Here is a 12,157-nt window from a genome sequence, read left to right as displayed (position 1 = left end):
TTGTTCTACAGTGTATTTTTTTATTTCATTTTTTACCACCAATTACCAGTTTAATACTTCAATTAAAAGTTTTCACTTTTCTGTTGAATGCACAAATTTGACTGTGCTAATGGCCAGAATAAAACAGTCACTTGGGGATACATGACTACTATTAAGCAATTAATCATCCTGATTACTCCAAAAGAAAAAAATAAACATCTGCACTGAAATTAAAAAAATTAACAAGCTCAAGTTTTCACGGCCAGATATGACAGTTTGATTAATTATAGTCACTTGAGACTATAGTATTACATTGTAAGATTGAGCCGGCCACCTGCTTCCCCACTTACGCAATTAACATTCTCACAATGCTGAATCTTCACTAAAATTGTCGTCACATAATAGAATTCAATACAAGATGGATAAAGTAGCATCGTTTTATTTTCTTGTTAAAAACAGTGGCAACATTTTTACTACAAATATGGAAATTAAAAAAAATTGAGAAGTACAAATGTTAACAATACAAAAAATGAATTTGAATATTGTGAGAACATACAGCAAATTCTGTTAATAACAGGACCTTATTGACATTAACAAAATATTTTTCATGAATATCAGGGCTGTTGAGCTATAATATGGACATAAACCTTAAAAGTTGAAAAAAATATAACCGTGAATCTTCTATAAGTTTGATAAAAAAAAAAAAAAAATCTAGATTTTATTTATTTATTTATTCATTATTATAATTAAAAAAAAATTTTGCCATACTTTTTTGCCATATTTCAGCTCTAGTTTAAGATTTTTGTAGGAGAGTTTTATATCCATTATTTGTTTGAATGAGCAGCTGGAAGCAGTGAAGCGCAAGCATTTCAAAATAAGAGTCCCAGTGTAAAAACCGTTTAAATAGTCCTACGTTGTAACACAATAAAAAAAGTAAAATCAATGTGGCTTTACAAATAATTTCAACTCATTATCTTTCTTGTTTTTAAGGGTTGAGATGATTTGTAAAGCCAAAATGATTTGACTTAAAAGTTAATGGATTTTTTTTTTTTTTTTTTTACATTGATACAGTTTTGAAAGTATATATAGTCCAATCTCTCAATTAATATGAGATAACAAAAAGGTACATTAATGATTGTTATATGAAAATAAGAATAATGTTGCATCATGGTATGCTGCTGTCACTACTTGAAATTCTTTTTTCCCAGGTTGGTTTTCAGCATCTTAACTTTAGTGAGTTGAGGCTGTGGAAAAGATCTGGCTCTCGTGTTTTCATGCTTATATAACTCGAACACCAGCTGATCCAAAAAGCGTACAGACGCCTCAAGGATACGGTAGCCCCACAATTTTCTTTTGAATTTTTCTTTATGAGGGGACTCAACCTTTGTCACATTTTTGCATTTGTGAGAACAGCTCATGGTACGGTTTAACTCAAGCTGTGCAGTTTTAAATTCAGTGTTGGTATCATGTAGATGAGTTTGGTGGTTATATATCAATTCAAGTGCATCATACATGTATTGAAGTCCACAGTCTGCTTTCGGCTTTATCTCGTTATGTGGAACAGAGGATTTTAAATTGAGCTCTGGAATTTCTTTACGCTCAGATTTGATGGGTCCATTTTTACTGATCTGAGGACAAACAGACAGAAATATCACACAAATTTAATCAAAAGCCTTTTACCAAACATTTACATGTACAGCAGTTTATTCCCAATATGAAATGGTCATTCTAAAGACCCCTGTTAAAGTCGTAATGACCAAAAAAGGATTATGAATGGTAGAAATAAATGTATCCAGATTTCTGTGACAACTACTTGTAAATCTCTGGAACAAATGTTTTTTATTGTGTTCACAACATCATAATACATTTGAATGGGAACACTTTACAAAAAGGTTTTGTATGCCAGCATACATTAGTTAAAGCATTAGGTATCACAAACTAACAAGGATCAAATTGTTTTATGTCATTTACTGATCTTGGTTAATGTTATTTATAAATATAGGCCTATTATGTAAAGGGCACAAATTTAATAATTGGTCCTTAGTGTAATAAAGGCCCTAAATGTAATAACCTTTGGTCCTCTATGTATACCAAATTTGCTTAAATGATGTCATAGATGTTAGGTAAGCTAGTTATTACATTTCAGCCTGATCTCATTAATATACGTAGCTATTTGTACGTTAATATTTGTAACATTAAACGTACATGTTTTTAACGTTTCAATAAACACTAAAACATTGATATATATATATATATATATATATATACGGCCGCTAATCCCACACCTACTCCTAAGCCTAACCATAACCATTTATTAAGCATATAAAACACATAACAGGCAGATCAAATTAATCACAATAACTTATTCAGAAAAATAGCAAAATTCAGTACAAAAGTAGTCCAAAGGGTGATGCGATGTGCTCCCTGTCTGTATAGCCTACAATAGCATTGTGTGAGGTGGAGAGTTAGTAGAATTTAAATGATTAATTGCTGTAAATCTTCTCCTGGCGTACTACAGAATAGGGCTGTCATTTCTCATTCAAACATCTGCATCGTAGAATACGACATGCCACAAACTGTCAAGAGACACTTGTGAGCCAATGAGCATTCAACATCTCTGCCCCGCTGCTCTTAATGCTTGAGGTGGCAATTTTTGAATTTGGACAATGAAACCGACCCCTGGGCGCAACGGTGCCGTGGCGGATGGAGACGGAGATCTTTGAAGAAAGCAGTCTGAAGATTGTATTATAGCTAACAAATGTATGGATTCATTTTACTGTTGTTTTATGGTGCTTTTTGTGGCTTATTTAGTTTATTGGCATATTACTGAAAACTCCTTTTGTGTCCCATCGTCCCATGGCAAACAAAATTCAAATGAACTGATTAAACGATTACAGAGATTTTATTCATTTTAACATTTTAAAGTGTAGTCTTGGTTAAAGTGATATAATCATTTAAAACTTTGGATAGGGCAGCAGAAATCACAGAACTGAACAAAACCATTAAAAAGTCATATTATAACGTCAACCGCATGACATAAATGTGATGGCATATAACTAATCTCATTGATTATAAATGAAATGTATTTAACTGGTTAATTCTATGAATTATTCAATATGAATCAATTCAAACAGTACACGTAAACATTTGTGCATTTCTATAGGTGTTAATATGTCAAAGTATGATGTTTACATGCTGTCAATATGCCAAAATTGTACGTTTTGGTGTCTATGCAAACGATGAGAATGTATAAAACTTTAAGTAAGAGTACACAGGAGTGAGATCACGTTGTACATTTAGGGTATTTATTACATTTTGGACCTTTTTAACATTTAGGACAAATATTTTTATTACATGTAAGGCCTTTATTTGATATAGGAATGAATTGTATTACCTTCAGTACACTCAAATATATATAGTCTATTTTTTTCAGATTGACACATTTCAGTTTCATAACAAAATTCCATCAAATTGAATTAAGTTATCTTTAACTAAATTAAATGAATAAAACTTTAAAAAAAAATTAATTTGAAATTTTTTTTTATTATTTTTTTTGGTGAAATTGAAATGCATACATTTAAAAAAAAAAAAAAAAAGGCTAAAATATTTTTTGAGTGTACATTTACTGTAGCACCAAATGCTATTACATATAGAGCTTTTATTATAAGTAGGACAATTTATTACATATGTGCCCTCAACAACCTATTGGTCATAGTTTTTCATGCTAGTTCATAATGTTATGTTAATGTTAGTTAGCTAATATTAAAGTATACAACTTTTAATGTTTAAAATGTATTAGTATTTGTAGAAATTATAACATTAGCCAATTTTAAGAAATGTTGTTAATGTATTGTCCTTAGTAAGGTCATGTCAACTATTACAACGATTAAGTGCCCAAATCCCAGGACAAACTGTGCTTTCATTTAATGCATTTCTTCAGCATTTTCATCCTCATTTACATTAGACAAATACAGGAAAAGATCAATACTTACATATAAGTTTAACAGCTTTTCCATTTCAAATCTGGTTAATCGCATGCGTTCTGAGGAGCATTGATGTGTTATGTATGGCATGGTCAGGCTTAAAATCACCAAAGAAATCCATAGTCTCAGAAGTCCTAATAAGAAAAGTGAACAATGACTGGTGTGATGCATCTTTGGTGTCAAGTCATTAATTAATATTGAAAATAAGGACTAATTCATTCAAACAGAACATGATGAAGAACTTCAAGACTTACCAGTATTTGGCTCCATGAATAAAATTCACTATATTTTACTCCTCACAATAAAGTCTTCGTTCTTCAGAGTATGATAACGTTTCATTGTCAAATTAGTCAACACTCCTTTATATGCCTGTGACTGCTTAGTCATAGGATCATCACTGATATCTTCATTATCTCACACACTGGAATTCAAAAAAGAGACAGAAAACCTCCACTATCTACTGTGTGGATGATGTTTTGTGCTGATAGGCCTCACATGTCATGCTGGAATGGTTGAACATGTTTTAATTGGCGGTAGGTAAATATGAAGTGTTTTAGATGCTATTCAGCATAATCACTGCTTATTACTCAGTGTATCCCCATGCAAGATCTGATCTTGTTATTTGATCAAATCCTGTGAAGCAACGGATTTTACTTCCTAGCAATAATCTGTAGTTACGCTATAGACTGTAATAACATTTCATGTTGCAGCCGCTATCTGCCTCAAATATCACAGTAATGTAATCTGACGGCTGCATAATTTGGTTTTATTGGGACCTTATTCACAAATAAAGCAGCCCATGCAAAAGTACACATACCGCTGAATATTGTCATAATTTAGATGCAATGTCACATTTGAACTACAGCCGTGCCCAAAAGTATTGACAGTGACAAATTTTGTGTTTTGCAAAGTTTTCTGCTTCAGTTGTTGTGGTGTTGATTCAAATTGTTTCTAGATCTTGTGCAGAGTGATCAGATGCATCATCGCTTTGCATCAAAATGGCCTCACATGCAAGGAAATTGCTGCAAAGAATATTGCACATGAAAGAACCATTTTTACCAAATCATCAAGAACTTCAAGGAGAGAGGTTCAACTGCAGTGAAGAAGGCTTCAGGACATCCCAGAGTGTCCAGCAAGCACCAGGACCGTCTCATCCTGAGGAGTCAGCTACGGAATCCTGTCACCACCAGTGTAGAGCTTGCTCAATATTGGCAGCAGGTTGGTGTGAGTGCATCTGCACACACAGTGAGGCGAAGACTTTTGGACAATGGCCTGATGTCAAGAAGGGCAGCAAAGAAGCCACTTCTCTCCAAGAAAAACATCAAGGACAGACTGAAATTCAGCAGGAAGTACAAGGATTGGACAGCAGAAGACTGGTGCAAAGTTATTTTAAATGACTGTTTGGGACATCTGGAGGATCGATTAGTCTGGAGGAGAAAAGGTGAACGCTTCCATGAGTCCTGTGTCATGCCAACAGTGAAGCATCCTGAGACATCCATGTACTTTTCATCCAAGGGAGTGGGCTCTCTCAGAATTCTGCCCAAAAACACTGCCATGAATAAAGAGTGGTATCAAAACGTCCTGCAAGAGCAACTTCTCCCAACGATCCAGGAGCAATTTTGTGATGATCTGTGCATTTTCCAGCATGATGGAGCTGGGCAAGAGTGATAACGAAGTGGCTCGGAAACCATTACACTGAAATTTTGGAATCGTGGCCAGGCAACTCCCCGGATCATAATCCCATTGAGAACCTGTGGTCAATCCTCAAAAGGCTAGTGGACAAGCAGAAGCCCACAAATTGTGATCAACGCCGAGTACTAATAAGGCAAGTATGGATCGCCATCAGTCAGGATTTGGCCCAGATGCTGATATCCAGCATGCCAGAGCGAATTGTAGAGGTTATGAAGAACAAGCGATAACACTGTAAATATTGACTCTTTGCATATATTGAATGTTTTAGCAAATAAAATACTTTAAAACTTATGAAATGCTTATCATTGTTTTCTAGTATACCATAGACACGTGAAAAAATTATCTACAAATACTGAAGCAGCAAACTTTAAAAAACAAAATTTATGTCACTGCCAATACTTATGGCCACGGCTGCAGTTCACGTGAGAGTGTTGTAAGTGATGCATGTGTGGGCATGTATTCTGTCCCTTAAGTCATATTCTATTCAGGGTCACAAGACTTGATCTTCGATGGTAACTGGCAGGTTGCAGGTTCCAACAGGGCCAACATCCCAGTTTGCTCCAAGGGGGTTGATTGACCCTATAAATATAATAAGTGTACTGTAAGTTTCTTTCTTCTCACTTACATCTGTTAACATCTGTAGCTTCATAAAGCATCATAGCTTTAAATTATACTTTGTAACCAACTGGGTTACAAATGTCACCACATTTAGGCGGCATAGGTGGCTGCCTACTGCGTCAAGGGGTCGGTCCCCCCAACGTTCAAGCCAAATCTACGCCCTTGGATATAATAATATGCCTTCATATGTGATAAGTTGTCACAATGGTAATATGCCAATGTGATAATGCTTTGTACATAGAGTAAATATAACAATGGCAATTTACTACAAATAGACCATTGCTGTGTCCAAAATCGCCCCATATCTCCTCATTCACTAAAAGAGCACTGAGTGCACTGCACAATATTAGAAGTGAGATATAAAAAAATGGTGTGCAACACATGTAATATACTCAGTGCATCGGAGATGGCTGCAGAGCTATCTCAGAATCAAGTTAGTCACATATGTGCTTTCCATGTGTATAACTTTGTAAAACCCATTTGTGACTGAGCTTTAAATTCATGGCTGATGCCTTGAGATGTTGCTTCAATATATATATATATATATTTTAGCTATGTAAACATTTGTATTTTTTTTTATTTTAGCATCTTCAAAGTAGTCACCCTTTGCCTAGAATTTGCAGACATGTACTCTTGACATTTTCTCATCCAACTTCTTGAGGTATCACCCTGGGATGATTTTAAACAGTATTGAAGGAGTTCCTATGTTGGGCAATTATTGGCTGCTTTTCAAAACTAGTTTCAAACATTTAAGCATACGCCTTCAGATCAGAAGATTTTTAAGTTCATGAGAAACATTTCAGTCAAGTGTTTCAAAACTTTTGACCAGTAGTGTATGTATATATATATATATATATACACTCACCTAAAGGATTATTAGGAACACCATACTAATACTGTGTTTGACCCCCTTTCACCTTCAGAACTGCCTTAATTCTACGTGGCATTGATTCAACAAGGTGCTGAAAGCGTTCTTTAGAAATGTTGGCCCATATTGATAGGATAGCATCTTGCAGTTGATGGAGATTTGTGGGATGCACATCCAGGGCACGAAGCTCCCGTTCCACCACATCCCAAAATGCTCTATTGGGTTGAGATCTGGTGACTGTGGGGGCCATTTTAGTACAGTGAACTCATTGTCATGTTCAAGAAACCAATTTGAAATGATTCGAGCTTTGTGACATGGTGCATTATCCTGCTGGAAGTAGCCATCGGAGGATGGGTACATGGTGGCCATAAAGGGATGGACATGGTCAGAAACAACACTCAGGTAGGCCGTGGCATTTAAACGATGCCCAATTGGCACTAAGGGGCCTAAAGTGTGCAGAGAAAACATTCCCCACACCATTACACCACCACCACCAGCCTGCACAGTGGTAACAAGGCATGATGGATCCGTGTTCTCATTCTGTTTACGCCAAATTCTGACTCTACCATCTGAATGTCTCAACAGAAATCGAGACTCATCAGACCAGGCAACATTTTTCCAGTCTTCAACTGTCCAATTTTGGCGAGCTCTTGCAAATTGTAGCCTCTTTTTCCTATTTGTAGTGGAGATGAGTGGTACCCGGTGGGGTCTTCTGCTGTTGTAGCCCATCAGCCTCAAGGTTGTGCGTGTTGTAGCTTCACAAATGCTTTGCTGCATACCTCGATTGTAACGAGTGGTTATTTCAGGCAAAGTTGCTCTTCTATCAGCTTGAATCAGTCGGCCCATTCTCCTCTGACCTCTAGCATCAACAAGGCATTTTCGCCCACAGGACTGCCGCATACTGGATGTTTTTCCCTTTTCACACCATTCTTTGTAAACCCTAGAAATGGTTGTGCGTGAAAATCGCAGTAACTGAGCAGATTGTGAAATACTCAGACCGGCCCGTCTGGCACCAACAACCAAGCCACGCTCAAAATTGCTTAAACCACCTTTCTTTCCCATTCTGACATTCGGTTTGGAGTTCAGGAGATTGTCTTGACCAGGACCACACCCCTAAATGCATTGAAGCAACTGCCATGTGATTGGTTGATTAGATAATTGCATTAATGAGAAATTGAACAGGTGTTCCTAATAATCCTTTAGGTGAGTGTATATATATATATATATATATATATATATATATATCAATAAATGAAAATAAATAATATACTTATGCATACAGAGGAAAATATTACACATCATCAGAAGTATTACAAAACATATCTTATAGTGTTTCATGAATTTGTTGCTTTTCTTGTTTTTAGTCAATTGAAGAGATTTGAGAAATTCATCAATTTCTAGTAAAAAATATGAGAGAGTAGGCTGCGAGATTAGAAATTGTTTGCTTATTGATGAATATATCCATAAAAAAATAAAACAAATTAACAATACATATCACTGAATCATTAGACGTGGCGCTATAGTAGCAAACAATATATTTGAAAAGAAAGGATTTGGTAGTATCAGGGGGTTTATTAAACACTGAAAAAATTAACATCCACAAAATGAGCAGGTGCTGTCAACATCTGTATATTTGGACACAATGAGATTCACAGGATAGATTTTATGCAAAAACTTAAAATTAATTTCTTTGGTCTTATTGGGGATGCAGCCATGCGTTTTCCACTCTATACACTCAATAAAGGATGCCCAATGAAATTTACCTTTAGGGACAATATGATTTCTACGTTGGAAAATGTAGCGAATATGCTTATTATTACACTTCTTGTTGAAAATACTTATTCCATCTAATATCAAAACTTTTTGTGTCTCCCTTACCAAACTTTAAGTGACACAAGTTGAATAAGGCCAGCAGGAATTGCTTTGAGCACAGCATTATATTCTTTAAAAGGTATGGGGAAGTCATAAACAATTCTCATAAGACAAGACATTGCCAGATTTATCAAAAACTGAAAATAATCCATTTACGTTCCTATTAAACCATGCTGTAATAAAGAGAGATTTATTCCTAATAGTTATATCCAAGTTATTCCACCAAGTCAAAACAACAACAAAAGATATAACACTTACCTGCTCAGATGACATGTTTTCAGATTTCTGTCTTTTCCTTTCTTTCGTTATTTATTTCTCCATTCGCTTTGATAAGATTTCCTGTATTCACGTGTGCCTCGAAACACATTCAACTACACAGAGGAGCGGAGCCAAAGCGCAACCAAAACATTGTTCTTCCGCAAGACACATGCAGTTTTATGTTTTAACCGTTAGAGGGCTAATAGTTACATAGTTTAGATTTAACTGCTGATTTGAGCGCAGTGTAGTTCTAGCGGGAAGACTAGCAGCTGTCATCATTGCACCATTAGCTGGGTAATTCCCTGCCAATCACATGTAAGCCGTTACTTTATAAGTCTGCTCACAATTTATCACATTGCTGTTTCGGTGTGCTAACACGGCAACCTCCTCCACCACCCCACCACCACCAGTTGAGTCCCGTCCTGCACGGGGGTAGGTTCCTCGCCCCTGCCTTAAATCTCACTCAAGTCTGTAAGTTTTCCTGATAGAAGTTCTTTGATCGTAATCATGACCAACTGTTTTGGAGATTTTGGTCTTGGAGATTTCGGCCCTATCTTACCCTGATCTTGGCAGTGGCAGCTAATTTAGCATTAATCAATGTAAGAATGCACATGTAGTGGTGGCTCAGTGGTTGAGGCTCAGGGTTACTGACCAGAAGGTCAAGGGTTCAAGCCCCAGCACTACCAAGATGCCACTGTTGGGCCCTTGGGCAAGGCACTTAACTCCAGGTTGCAGAGGAATTTAAATGCATGTTCGACAAATGTTACCACTTCCCTGTGATTGAGGTAACATTATACACAGTCTGATTAGAGTTTATCTTCTGATTACTGTTGAAAGCTAATTTGCATCTCCATCATAGAACTGAAAGTGCCACATTTCCACAGAACAGTTTAAAAGGTTGCTTCTTGCTTCACAGGATTTTTCTTGTATTTTGACTCTGGCAAACCTGTGTGTCTGTATATTTGCAATAGACAGTGGCAAGAAGAGTTCTGAGTAAGGTAATTCACAAGTATATAATCTGAATCTGTGGATTTATTGATGATAATATCAAATCAAATGACATCAAATGACAGAATTAAACAGAAGTGTGATTGTTTTTCACTTTGATAAAAATGAAACCGTACTGTCATGGCAAAAGTGCCAGACTAACCACTGTGTTTGTGAGCTTTTTTTAGTGATTGATTTTCTCATGTTGACTGAGACTGTTGTCACTTCCTGCCCACAATCACATCATGCTCACTCCCTGTTAAACTGCTTTTAAATGAATCCTCTCAGATGAAGATGCAATGCTTTGTATTACTTATAAGGTGGTAAAACATTTCACAGATAAAGTTGTTGGTAAGAGATTGGTTATTTCACTGATCATTATTTAATTAATTAATTTTCTTTGCCACATCATAAGCTGTGGAGACAGGTAAAATGTACTTCTCAAGTTGTTTTTAATGGGCCTGTAGCTTTAACAATATTATGGTAATTTTGTTTAATTTGTATTTTATTATCAATATTATTATTGTTGTCGTTTGTTGACAATCTGATGCATATTATTTCCACTTTAAATTAACATATTTCAATTCACTTTTTACATGTCTGCTCATATACTTATATATACTCTTCGATAATTTATTTGAGTAGTTGCTTTTACCAAACTACAGTATATTGTTTAAAACTAATGGATTTTTTTTACTTTAAGTTTTAGCGTTCATTATCCTGTTAAACTTAAAAAAATTCACAATTTTATTCTTCATAATTTTTTATTTAAGATTTCTCAATTCTGTTGGAAATTTGTCATAGAACTGAAATGCAGAAATCTTAAAAATAGTAACATCCATTACACACACCCGTTAAAAATATTTCTCTATTTTTAAGATTTACACATTTCAATTGTATTACAAATTTCCATCCAACTGAATTAATTAATATATAATTTTTTTTAATTTTTTTTTAAATGAATAAAACTTGAATATATATTTTTTTAACAGTGCATATTATTCCTGACAGCTAAGAAATGCAGCATAAAAATATATTCATTACGTTCAAAAGCATTTACTTTACAAAGAAAACCGTGTTTGGGCAAATTAATCTTTCCTGTAGAAAACAGCATTTGATATTACAGATGTTTTGCAAATAAAATGAGTTTTAAATGCATGAGCAATTAACAAAACAATTTTTTTGGTAAAATTACCATTGTTTGATGAATGCCAAAGGATCCTTCCTGATCATAAACACAAATAATTTTAGGGATGCTGTCTGAAATTTTTTTAAATGTACTACTTAATCTTGTAATGTCAAACAATGAAATCAAGCCAAGCCTGGTTTTGATTGAGGGTGTATAATTGACGTTATTCAAAGGAATTTTAAATGATGGAGTTGGAAAAGAATGATTTGAATATGTAATCTTTAGCCTTTATCTGGGTGTAAACTTGTCAATGGTGATTGTTTTGTGTCTTGAATTTTCACTTCCCTGTGTCCTCCCTCTTTAGAGACCATTAAGTTCTTTAAATTCCGAGACTTTTTCTCCCTTGGTGAAACAACTGTTATACAGCAAAACATGCTTTGTGTTACAAAAGAGGAGATAAAGCAGGGATGTCCAAATATGCTTCTTAATTATTGGTACTTTCTCATATGACATTAATAAAGTCCTTCAAATGCATTATAATTATGTGTTGCAGAACACCATATATTAATGGCATGTTAAAGATTCCTACTAAAGTAAACTAAGACATGGTGTAGTTTCTCATGGATCAACTCGGTTAGTCTAAGGAAAAACACAGAGTATTATAATGTTGTTTATTGAATAAGCAGCACAGTTACAAACTCCATTATGCAATTATTTTGACACTGTATAAAATTTACCAAAAATTACTTTAGATAAATGGCCAAAGCATAG

This window comes from Xyrauchen texanus, chromosome 3 (genome assembly GCF_025860055.1).
Source record: "Xyrauchen texanus isolate HMW12.3.18 chromosome 3, RBS_HiC_50CHRs, whole genome shotgun sequence".
NCBI classification, from domain to species: domain Eukaryota; kingdom Metazoa; phylum Chordata; class Actinopteri; order Cypriniformes; family Catostomidae; genus Xyrauchen; species Xyrauchen texanus.
Note: the sequence above shows the minus strand (reverse complement) of the source record.